The 9,521-nt window shown below is 52.8% G+C and overlaps 29 non-coding genes across 29 annotated transcripts; 10 read left to right on the plus strand and 19 right to left on the minus strand.

Moving 5' to 3' along the window:
- Positions 1–384: 384 nt before the first annotated feature.
- On the plus strand, positions 385–456 carry Trnap-agg (transfer RNA proline (anticodon AGG)). Its single transcript has one exon. It is a non-coding gene; the product is annotated as a tRNA-Pro (tRNA).
- A 194-nt stretch (positions 457–650) lies between these two features.
- Positions 651–723, minus strand: Trnav-aac (transfer RNA valine (anticodon AAC)). The gene has a single exon. It is a non-coding gene; the product is annotated as a tRNA-Val (tRNA).
- A 158-nt stretch (positions 724–881) lies between these two features.
- Trnav-cac (transfer RNA valine (anticodon CAC)) lies at positions 882–954 on the minus strand. Its single transcript has one exon. It is a non-coding gene; the product is annotated as a tRNA-Val (tRNA).
- A 402-nt stretch (positions 955–1,356) lies between these two features.
- Positions 1,357–1,428, plus strand: Trnap-agg (transfer RNA proline (anticodon AGG)). The gene has a single exon. It is a non-coding gene; the product is annotated as a tRNA-Pro (tRNA).
- Positions 1,429–1,622: 194 nt separating this feature from the next.
- Positions 1,623–1,695, minus strand: Trnav-aac (transfer RNA valine (anticodon AAC)). The gene has a single exon. It is a non-coding gene; the product is annotated as a tRNA-Val (tRNA).
- Positions 1,696–1,853: 158 nt separating this feature from the next.
- Positions 1,854–1,926, minus strand: Trnav-cac (transfer RNA valine (anticodon CAC)). Its single transcript has one exon. It is a non-coding gene; the product is annotated as a tRNA-Val (tRNA).
- Positions 1,927–2,327: 401 nt separating this feature from the next.
- On the plus strand, positions 2,328–2,399 carry Trnap-agg (transfer RNA proline (anticodon AGG)). Its single transcript has one exon. It is a non-coding gene; the product is annotated as a tRNA-Pro (tRNA).
- A 194-nt stretch (positions 2,400–2,593) lies between these two features.
- Trnav-aac (transfer RNA valine (anticodon AAC)) lies at positions 2,594–2,666 on the minus strand. The gene has a single exon. It is a non-coding gene; the product is annotated as a tRNA-Val (tRNA).
- Positions 2,667–2,824: 158 nt separating this feature from the next.
- Positions 2,825–2,897, minus strand: Trnav-cac (transfer RNA valine (anticodon CAC)). The gene has a single exon. It is a non-coding gene; the product is annotated as a tRNA-Val (tRNA).
- A 401-nt stretch (positions 2,898–3,298) lies between these two features.
- Trnap-agg (transfer RNA proline (anticodon AGG)) lies at positions 3,299–3,370 on the plus strand. Its single transcript has one exon. It is a non-coding gene; the product is annotated as a tRNA-Pro (tRNA).
- A 194-nt stretch (positions 3,371–3,564) lies between these two features.
- Trnav-aac (transfer RNA valine (anticodon AAC)) lies at positions 3,565–3,637 on the minus strand. Its single transcript has one exon. It is a non-coding gene; the product is annotated as a tRNA-Val (tRNA).
- Positions 3,638–3,795: 158 nt separating this feature from the next.
- Trnav-cac (transfer RNA valine (anticodon CAC)) lies at positions 3,796–3,868 on the minus strand. The gene has a single exon. It is a non-coding gene; the product is annotated as a tRNA-Val (tRNA).
- A 401-nt stretch (positions 3,869–4,269) lies between these two features.
- Trnap-agg (transfer RNA proline (anticodon AGG)) lies at positions 4,270–4,341 on the plus strand. The gene has a single exon. It is a non-coding gene; the product is annotated as a tRNA-Pro (tRNA).
- A 194-nt stretch (positions 4,342–4,535) lies between these two features.
- Trnav-aac (transfer RNA valine (anticodon AAC)) lies at positions 4,536–4,608 on the minus strand. Its single transcript has one exon. It is a non-coding gene; the product is annotated as a tRNA-Val (tRNA).
- A 158-nt stretch (positions 4,609–4,766) lies between these two features.
- On the minus strand, positions 4,767–4,839 carry Trnav-cac (transfer RNA valine (anticodon CAC)). Its single transcript has one exon. It is a non-coding gene; the product is annotated as a tRNA-Val (tRNA).
- Positions 4,840–5,241: 402 nt separating this feature from the next.
- Trnap-agg (transfer RNA proline (anticodon AGG)) lies at positions 5,242–5,313 on the plus strand. Its single transcript has one exon. It is a non-coding gene; the product is annotated as a tRNA-Pro (tRNA).
- Positions 5,314–5,507: 194 nt separating this feature from the next.
- Trnav-aac (transfer RNA valine (anticodon AAC)) lies at positions 5,508–5,580 on the minus strand. The gene has a single exon. It is a non-coding gene; the product is annotated as a tRNA-Val (tRNA).
- A 158-nt stretch (positions 5,581–5,738) lies between these two features.
- On the minus strand, positions 5,739–5,811 carry Trnav-cac (transfer RNA valine (anticodon CAC)). Its single transcript has one exon. It is a non-coding gene; the product is annotated as a tRNA-Val (tRNA).
- A 401-nt stretch (positions 5,812–6,212) lies between these two features.
- Trnap-agg (transfer RNA proline (anticodon AGG)) lies at positions 6,213–6,284 on the plus strand. Its single transcript has one exon. It is a non-coding gene; the product is annotated as a tRNA-Pro (tRNA).
- Positions 6,285–6,478: 194 nt separating this feature from the next.
- Positions 6,479–6,551, minus strand: Trnav-aac (transfer RNA valine (anticodon AAC)). The gene has a single exon. It is a non-coding gene; the product is annotated as a tRNA-Val (tRNA).
- Positions 6,552–6,709: 158 nt separating this feature from the next.
- Trnav-cac (transfer RNA valine (anticodon CAC)) lies at positions 6,710–6,782 on the minus strand. Its single transcript has one exon. It is a non-coding gene; the product is annotated as a tRNA-Val (tRNA).
- Positions 6,783–7,183: 401 nt separating this feature from the next.
- Trnap-agg (transfer RNA proline (anticodon AGG)) lies at positions 7,184–7,255 on the plus strand. The gene has a single exon. It is a non-coding gene; the product is annotated as a tRNA-Pro (tRNA).
- Positions 7,256–7,449: 194 nt separating this feature from the next.
- Positions 7,450–7,522, minus strand: Trnav-aac (transfer RNA valine (anticodon AAC)). Its single transcript has one exon. It is a non-coding gene; the product is annotated as a tRNA-Val (tRNA).
- Positions 7,523–7,680: 158 nt separating this feature from the next.
- On the minus strand, positions 7,681–7,753 carry Trnav-cac (transfer RNA valine (anticodon CAC)). Its single transcript has one exon. It is a non-coding gene; the product is annotated as a tRNA-Val (tRNA).
- Positions 7,754–8,155: 402 nt separating this feature from the next.
- Positions 8,156–8,227, plus strand: Trnap-agg (transfer RNA proline (anticodon AGG)). The gene has a single exon. It is a non-coding gene; the product is annotated as a tRNA-Pro (tRNA).
- A 194-nt stretch (positions 8,228–8,421) lies between these two features.
- Positions 8,422–8,494, minus strand: Trnav-aac (transfer RNA valine (anticodon AAC)). Its single transcript has one exon. It is a non-coding gene; the product is annotated as a tRNA-Val (tRNA).
- Positions 8,495–8,652: 158 nt separating this feature from the next.
- On the minus strand, positions 8,653–8,725 carry Trnav-cac (transfer RNA valine (anticodon CAC)). Its single transcript has one exon. It is a non-coding gene; the product is annotated as a tRNA-Val (tRNA).
- Positions 8,726–9,126: 401 nt separating this feature from the next.
- Trnap-agg (transfer RNA proline (anticodon AGG)) lies at positions 9,127–9,198 on the plus strand. The gene has a single exon. It is a non-coding gene; the product is annotated as a tRNA-Pro (tRNA).
- A 194-nt stretch (positions 9,199–9,392) lies between these two features.
- On the minus strand, positions 9,393–9,465 carry Trnav-aac (transfer RNA valine (anticodon AAC)). Its single transcript has one exon. It is a non-coding gene; the product is annotated as a tRNA-Val (tRNA).
- Positions 9,466–9,521: the final 56 nt, after the last annotated feature.

Consider the following 9,521-nt stretch of genomic DNA (forward strand, 5'->3'; position numbering starts at 1 on the left):
CATCCTTGTTCACTCGAACTTGCCTCAGCCTTTCTCTCATCCGCGAATGCACACACGACAGTTCTTTTGTCAGCCTGGAACCCATCGCAGCCGAGGGCTCAACAAGTATTCGGGGTTCTCGAGAGGGTGTCTGCCGTAGCGCCCCTAACGAGATAGCGGCGTTTCGCGCAGTCGTTATTGCAAGTCATATCAGCAAAAGCAATCACTTTCTCAGCAGCAGGCAGTGCGAGCCCAGGGGCAGCTCTACATGATGGTACCAATAGCCCAGGAAGGCCGCCGACCGCGGGAATTCGCGCCGCCCCCATCCCGCCAGCCTAAACGAGACTTCCAGAGCACCCTGGAAGACATCGAGGGACTGGAATAACTGGCATTCGCCGTGCCACAAGCTCGTTGGTCTAGGGGTATGATTCCTGCTTAGGGTGCAGGTGGTCCCGGGTTCAAATCCTGGACGAGCCCTAGCGTTTTGTGCAAACTGATCACACGTCAGTGGCTGAGTCAGCGCAAAAAGCTCGCCGCCAATGTCAAATGAATTTCTTATTTGATGTGAGCAATTGACACTCTGGTCCGACGCATGAAGGCAATTACGGAGGTTTCGGGTACAGATGGTAGCAGATGCATGTTAGTAAGTCTTGCTTAATGTGATGAAAAATTGTTTCCGCCCGGGATCGAACCGGGGACCTTCTGCGTGTTAGGCAGACGTGACAACCGCCACACCACGGAAACTGCTTGAGTGCTCCTTACTTCACAGACAACTTGTATTGATGTTGCCATCGTAACTAAAAAATTCAATAAATGTGGTACTTGCAAAACGAAGGGACATGCAGCAGATGCACACACGACGAGGCTCACTGGAGTACAATACGACATAGGCAAAAAAATACTGTTCCCGCCCGGGATAGAACCGGGGACCTTCTGCGTGTGAAGCAGACGTGATAACCGCTACACTACGGAAACGACGGAGCCGAGGAGTCCATCCTTGTTCACTCGAACTTGCCTCAGCCTTTCTCTCATCCGCGAATGCACACACGACAGTTCTTTTGTCAGCCTGGAACCCATCGCAGCCGAGGGCTCAACAAGTATTCGGGGTTCTCGAGAGGGTGTCTGCCGTAGCGCCCCTAACGCGATAGCGGCGTTTCGCGCAGTCGTTATTGCAAGTCATATCAGCAAAAGCAATCACTTTCTCAGCAGCAGGCAGTGCGAGCCCAGGGGCAGCTCTACATGATGGTACCAATAGCCCAGGAAGGCCGCCGACCGCGGGAATTCGCGCCGCCCCCATCCCGCCAGCCTAAACGAGACTTCCAGAGCACCCTGGAAGACATCGAGGGACTGGAATAACTGGCATTCGACGTGTCACAGGGCTCGTTGGTCTAGGGGTATGATTCCTGCTTAGGGTGCAGGAGGTCCCGGGTTCAAATCCCGGACGAGCCCTAGCGTTTCGTGCAAACTGATCGCACGTCAGTGGCTGAGTCAGCGCAAAAAGCTCGCCGCCAATGTCAAATGAATTTCTTATTTGATGTGAGGAATTGACACTCTGGTCCGACGCATGAAGGCAATTACGAAGGTTTCGGGTACAGATGGTAGCAGATGCATGTTAGTAAGTCTTGCTTAAAGTGATGAAAAAGTGTTTCCGCCCGGGATCGAACCGGGGACCTGCTGCGAGTTAGGCAGACGTGATAACCGCTACACCACGGAAACTGCTTGAGTGCTCCTTACTTCACAGACAACTTGTAGTGATGTTGCCATTGTAACTAAAAAATTCAATAAATGTGGTACTTGCAAAACGAAGGGACATGCAGCAGATGCACACACGACGAGGCTCACTGAGGTACAATACGACATAGGCAGGAAAATACTGTTCCCGCCCGGGATAGAACCGGGGACCTTCTGCGTGTGAAGCAGACGTGATAACCGCTACACTACGGAAACGACGGAGCCGAGGAGTCCATCCTTGTTCACTCGAACTTGCCTCAGCCTTTCTCTCATCCGCGAATGCACACACGACAGTTCTTTTGTCAGCCTGGAACCCATCGCAGCCGAGGGCTCAAGAAGTCTTCGGGGTTCTCGAGAGGGTGTCTGCCGTAGCGCCCCTAACGAGATAGCGGCGTTTCGCGCAGTCGTTATTGCAAGTCATATCAGCAAAAGCAATCACTTTCTCAGCAGCAGGCAGTGCGAGCCCAGGGGCAGCTCTACATGAAGGTACCAATAGCCCAGGAAGGCCGCCGACCGCGGGAATTCGCGCCGCCCCCATCCCGCCAGCCTAAACGAGACTTCCAGAGCACCCTGGAAGACATCGAAGGACTGGAATAACTGGCATTCGCCGTGCCACAAGCTCGTTGGTCTAGGGGTATGATTCCTGCTTAGGGTGCAGGTGGTCCCGGGTTCAAATCCTGGACGAGCCCTAGCGTTTTGTGCAAACTGATCACACGTCAGTGGCTGAGTCAGCGCAAAAAGCTCGCCGCCAATGTCAAATGAATTTCTTATTTGATGTGAGCAATTGACACTCTGGTCCGACGCATGAAGGCAATTACGGAGGTTTCGGGTACAGATGGTAGCAGATGCATGTTAGTAAGTCTTGCTTAATGTGATGAAAAAGTGTTTCCGCCCGGGATCGAACCGGGGACCTTCTGCGTGTTAGGCAGACGTGACAACCGCCACACCACGGAAACTGCTTGAGTGCACCTTACTTCACAGACAACTTGTAGTGATGTTGCCATTGTAACTAAAAAATTCAATAAATGTGGTACTTGCAAAACGAAGGGACATGCAGCAGATGCACACACGACGAGGCTCACTGAGGTACAATACGACATAGGCAGGAAAATACTGTTCCCGCCCGGGATAAAACCGGGGACCTTCTGCGTGTGAAGCAGACGTGATAACCGCTACACTACGGAAACGACGGAGCCGAGGAGTCCATCCTTGTTCACTCGAACTTGCCTCAGCCTTTCTCTCATCCGCGAATGCACACACGACAGTTCTTTTGTCAGCCTGGAACCCATCGCAGCCGAGGGCTCAACAAGTATTCGGGGTTCTCGAGAGGGTGTCTGCCGTAGCGCCCCTAACGAGATAGCGGCGTTTCGCGCAGTCGTTATTGCAAGTCATATCAGCAAAAGCAATCACTTTCTCAGCAGCAGGCAGTGCGAGCCCAGGGGCAGCTCTACATGATGGTACCAATAGCCCAGGAAGGCCGCCGACCGCGGGAATTCGCGCCGCCCCCATCCCGCCAGCCTAAACGAGACTTCCAGAGCACCCTGGAAGACATCGAGGGACTGGAATAACTGGCATTCGCCGTGCCACAAGCTCGTTGGTCTAGGGGTATGATTCCTGCTTAGGGTGCAGGTGGTCCCGGGTTCAAATCCTGGACGAGCCCTAGCGTTTTGTGCAAACTGATCACACGTCAGTGGCTGAGTCAGCGCAAAAAGCTCGCCGCCAATGTCAAATGAATTTCTTATTTGATGTGAGCAATTGACACTCTGGTCCGACGCATGAAGGCAATTACGGAGGTTTCGGGTACAGATGGTAGCAGATGCATGTTAGTAAGTCTTGCTTAATGTGATGAAAAATTGTTTCCGCCCGGGATCGAACCGGGGACCTTCTGCGTGTTAGGCAGACGTGACAACCGCCACACCACGGAAACTGCTTGAGTGCTCCTTACTTCACAGACAACTTGTATTGATGTTGCCATCGTAACTAAAAAATTCAATAAATGTGGTACTTGCAAAACGAAGGGACATGCAGCAGATGCACACACGACGAGGCTCACTGGAGTACAATACGACATAGGCAAAAAAATACTGTTCCCGCCCGGGATAGAACCGGGGACCTTCTGCGTGTGAAGCAGACGTGATAACCGCTACACTACGGAAACGACGGAGCCGAGGAGTCCATCCTTGTTCACTCGAACTTGCCTCAGCCTTTCTCTCATCCGCGAATGCACACACGACAGTTCTTTTGTCAGCCTGGAACCCATCGCAGCCGAGGGCTCAACAAGTATTCGGGGTTCTCGAGAGGGTGTCTGCGTTGCGCCCCTAACGAGATAGCGGCGTTTCGCGCAGTCGTTATTGCAAGTCATATCAGCAAAAGCAATCACTTTCTCAGCAGCAGGCAGTGCGAGCCCAGGGGCAGCTCTACATGAAGGTACCAATAGCCCAGGAAGGCCGCCGACCGCGGGAATTCGCGTCGCCCCCATCCCGCCAGCCTAAACGAGACTTCCAGAGCACCCTGGAAGACATCGAGGGACTGGAATAACTGGCATTCGACGTGCCACAGGGCTCGTTGGTCTAGGGGTATGATTCCTGCTTAGGGTGCAGGAGGTCCCGGGTTCAAATCCCGGACGAGCCCTAGCGTTTCGTGCAAACTGATCGCACGTCAGTGGCTGAGTCAGCGCAAAAAGCTCGCCGCCAATGTCAAATGAATTTCTTATTTGATGTGAGGAATTGACACTCTGGTCCGACGCATGAAGGCAATTACGAAGGTTTCGGGTACAGATGGTAGCAGATGCATGTTAGTAAGTCTTGCTTAAAGTGATGAAAAAGTGTTTCCGCCCGGGATCGAACCGGGGACCTTCTGCGTGTTAGGCAGACGTGATAACCGCTACACCACGGAAACTGCTTGAGTGCTCCTTACTTCACAGACAACTTGTAGTGATGTTGCCATTGTAACTAAAAAATTCAATAAATGTGGTACTTGCAAAACGAAGGGACATGCAGCAGATGCACACACGACGAGGCTCACTGAGGTACAATACGACATAGGCAGGAAAATACTGTTCCCGCCCGGGATAGAACCGGGGACCTTCTGCGTGTGAAGCAGACGTGATAACCGCTACACTACGGAAACGACGGAGCCGAGGAGTCCATCCTTGTTCACTCGAACTTGCCTCAGCCTTTCTCTCATCCGCGAATGCACACACGACAGTTCTTTTGTCAGCCTGGAACCCATCGCAGCCGAGGGCTCAACAAGTATTCGGGGTTCTCGAGAGGGTGTCTGCCGTAGCGCCCCTAACGAGATAGCGGCGTTTCGCGCAGTCGTTATTGCAAGTCATATCAGCAAAAGCAATCACTTTCTCAGCAGCAGGCAGTGCGAGCCCAGGGGCAGCTCTACATGATGGTACCAATAGCCCAGGAAGGCCGCCGACCGCGGGAATTCGCGCCGCCCCCATCCCGCCAGCCTAAACGAGACTTCCAGAGCACCCTGGAAGACATCGAGGGACTGGAATAACTGGCATTCGACGTGTCACAGGGCTCGTTGGTCTAGGGGTATGATTCCTGCTTAGGGTGCAGGAGGTCCCGGGTTCAAATCCCGGACGAGCCCTAGCGTTTCGTGCAAACTGATCGCACGTCAGTGGCTGAGTCAGCGCAAAAAGCTCGCCGCCAATGTCAAATGAATTTCTTATTTGATGTGAGGAATTGACACTCTGGTCCGACGCATGAAGGCAATTACGAAGGTTTCGGGTACAGATGGTAGCAGATGCATGTTAGTAAGTCTTGCTTAAAGTGATGAAAAAGTGTTTCCGCCCGGGATCGAACCGGGGACCTTCTGCGTGTTAGGCAGACGTGATAACCGCTACACCACGGAAACTGCTTGAGTGCTCCTTACTTCACAGACAACTTGTAGTGATGTTGCCATTGTAACTAAAAAATTCAATAAATGTGGTACTTGCAAAACGAAGGGACATGCAGCAGATGCACACACGACGAGGCTCACTGAGGTACAATACGACATAGGCAGGAAAATACTGTTCCCGCCCGGGATAGAACCGGGGACCTTCTGCGTGTGAAGCAGACGTGATAACCGCTACACTACGGAAACGACGGAGCCGAGGAGTCCATCCTTGTTCACTCGAATTTGCCTCAGCCTTTCTCTCATCCGCGAATGCACACACGACAGTTCTTTTGTCAGCCTGGAACCCATCGCAGCCGAGGGCTCAACAAGTATTCGGGGTTCTCGAGAGGGTGTCTGCCGTAGCGCCCCTAACGAGATAGCGGCGTTTCGCGCAGTCGTTATTGCAAGTCATATCAGCAAAAGCAATCACTTTCTCAGCAGCAGGCAGTGCGAGCCCAGGGGCAGCTCTACATGATGGTACCAATAGCCCAGGAAGGCCGCCGACCGCGGGAATTCGCGCCGCCCCCATCCCGCCAGCCTAAACGAGACTTCCAGAGCACCCTGGAAGACATCGAGGGACTGGAATAACTGGCATTCGCCGTGCCACAAGCTCGTTGGTCTAGGGGTATGATTCCTGCTTAGGGTGCAGGTGGTCCCGGGTTCAAATCCTGGACGAGCCCTAGCGTTTTGTGCAAACTGATCACACGTCAGTGGCTGAGTCAGCGCAAAAAGCTCGCCGCCAATGTCAAATGAATTTCTTATTTGATGTGAGCAATTGACACTCTGGTCCGACGCATGAAGGCAATTACGGAGGTTTCGGGTACAGATGGTAGCAGATGCATGTTAGTAAGTCTTGCTTAATGTGATGAAAAATTGTTTCCGCCCGGGATCGAACCGGGGACCTTCTGCGTGTTAGGCAGACGTGACAACCGCCACACCACGGAAACTGCTTGAGTGCTCCTTACTTCACAGACAACTTGTATTGATGTTGCCATCGTAACTAAAAAATTCAATAAATGTGGTACTTGCAAAACGAAGGGACATGCAGCAGATGCACACACGACGAGGCTCACTGGAGTACAATACGACATAGGCAAAAAAATACTGTTCCCGCCCGGGATAGAACCGGGGACCTTCTGCGTGTGAAGCAGACGTGATAACCGCTACACTACGGAAACGACGGAGCTGAGGAGTCCATCCTTGTTCACTCGAACTTGCCTCAGCCTTTCTCTCATCCGCGAATGCACACACGACAGTTCTTTTGTCAGCCTGGAACCCATCGCAGCCGAGGGCTCAACAAGTATTCGGGGTTCTCGAGAGGGTGTCTGCCGTAGCGCCCCTAACGAGATAGCGGCGTTTCGCGCAGTCGTTATTGCAAGTCATATCAGCAAAAGCAATCACTTTCTCAGCAGCAGGCAGTGCGAGCCCAGGGGCAGCTCTACATGATGGTACCAATAGCCCAGGAAGGCCGCCGACCGCGGGAATTCGCGCCGCCCCCATCCCGCCAGCCTAAACGAGACTTCCAGAGCACCCTGGAAGACATCGAGGGACTGGAATAACTGGCATTCGCCGTGCCACAAGCTCGTTGGTCTAGGGGTATGATTCCTGCTTAGGGTGCAGGTGGTCCCGGGTTCAAATCCTGGACGAGCCCTAGCGTTTTGTGCAAACTGATCACACGTCAGTGGCTGAGTCAGCGCAAAAAGCTCGCCGCCAATGTCAAATGAATTTCTTATTTGATGTGAGCAATTGACACTCTGGTCCGACGCATGAAGGCAATTACGGAGGTTTCGGGTACAGATGGTAGCAGATGCATGTTAGTAAGTCTTGCTTAATGTGATGAAAAATTGTTTCCGCCCGGGATCGAACCGGGGACCTTCTGCGTGTTAGGCAGACGTGACAACCGCCACACCACGGAAACTGCTTGAGTGCTCCTTACTTCACAGACAACTTGTATTGATGTTGCCATCGTAACTAAAAAATTCAATAAATGTGGTACTTGCAAAACGAAGGGACATACAGCAGATGCACACACGACGAGGCTCACTGGAGTACAATACGACATAGGCAAAAAAATACTGTTCCCGCCCGGGATAGAACCGGGGACCTTCTGCGTGTGAAGCAGACGTGATAACCGCTACACTACGGAAACGACGGAGCCGAGGAGTCCATCCTTGTTCACTCGAACTTGCCTCAGCCTTTCTCTCATCCGCGAATGCACACACGACAGTTCTTTTGTCAGCCTGGAACCCATCGCAGCCGAGGGCTCAACAAGTATTCGGGGTTCTCGAGAGGGTGTCTGCCGTAGCGCCCCTAACGAGATAGCGGCGTTTCGCGCAGTCGTTATTGCAAGTCATATCAGCAAAAGCAATCACTTTCTCAGCAGCAGGCAGTGCGAGCCCAGGGGCAGCTCTACATGATGGTACCAATAGCCCAGGAAGGCCGCCGACCGCTGGAATTCGCGCCGCCCCCATCCCGCCAGCCTAAACGAGACTTCCAGAGCACCCTGGAAGACATCGAGGGACTGGAATAACTGGCATTCGACATGTCACAGGGCTCGTTGGTCTAGGGGTATGATTCCTGCTTAGGGTGCAGGAGGTCCCGGGTTCAAATCCCGGACGAGCCCTAGCGTTTCGTGCAAACTGATCGCACGTCAGTGGCTGAGTCAGCGCAAAAAGCTCGCCGCCAATGTCAAATGAATTTCTTATTTGATGTGAGGAATTGACACTCTGGTCCGACGCATGAAGGCAATTACGAAGGTTTCGGGTACAGATGGTAGCAGATGCATGTTAGTAAGTCTTGCTTAAAGTGATGAAAAAGTGTTTCCGCCCGGGATCGAACCGGGGACCTTCTGCGTGTTAGGCAGACGTGATAACCGCTACACCACGGAAACTGCTTGAGTGCTCCTTACTTCACAGACAACTTGTAGTGATGTTGCCATTGTAACTAAAAAATTCAATAAATGTGGTACTTGCAAAACGAAGGGACATGCAGCAGATGCACACACGACGAGGCTCACTGAGGTACAATACGACATAGGCAGGAAAATACTGTTCCCGCCCGGGATAGAACCGGGGACCTTCTGCGTGTGAAGCAGACGTGATAACCGCTACACTACGGAAACGACGGAGCCGAGGAGTCCATCCTTGTTCACTCGAACTTGCCTCAGCCTTTCTCTCATCCGCGAATGCACACACGACAGTTCTTTTGTCAGCCTGGAACCCATCGCAGCCGAGGGCTCAACAAGTATTCGGGGTTCTCGAGAGGGTGTCTGCCGTAGCGCCCCTAACGAGATAGCGGCGTTTCGCGCAGTCGTTATTGCAAGTCATATCAGCAAAAGCAATCACTTTCTCAGCAGCAGGCAGTGCGAGCCCAGGGGCAGCTCTACATGATGGTACCAATAGCCCAGGAAGGCCGCCGACCGCGGGAATTCGCGCCGCCCCCATCCCGCCAGCCTAAACGAGACTTCCAGAGCACCCTGGAAGACATCGAGGGACTGGAATAACTGGCATTCGCCGTGCCACAAGCTCGTTGGTCTAGGGGTATGATTCCTGCTTAGGGTGCAGGTGGTCCCGGGTTCAAATCCTGGACGAGCCCTAGCGTTTTGTGCAAACTGATCACACGTCAGTGGCTGAGTCAGCGCAAAAAGCTCGCCGCCAATGTCAAATGAATTTCTTATTTGATGTGAGCAATTGACACTCTGGTCCGACGCATGAAGGCAATTACGGAGGTTTCGGGTACAGATGGTAGCAGATGCATGTTAGTAAGTCTTGCTTAATGTGATGAAAAATTGTTTCCGCCCGGGATCGAACCGGGGACCTTCTGCGTGTTAGGCAGACGTGACAACCGCCACACCACGGAAACTGCTTGAGTGCTCCTTACTTCACAGACAACTTGTATTGATGTTGTCATCGTAACTA

This window comes from Schistocerca cancellata, chromosome 2 (genome assembly GCF_023864275.1).
Source record: "Schistocerca cancellata isolate TAMUIC-IGC-003103 chromosome 2, iqSchCanc2.1, whole genome shotgun sequence".
In the NCBI taxonomy this organism is placed as follows: Eukaryota; Metazoa; Arthropoda; class Insecta; order Orthoptera; family Acrididae; genus Schistocerca; species Schistocerca cancellata.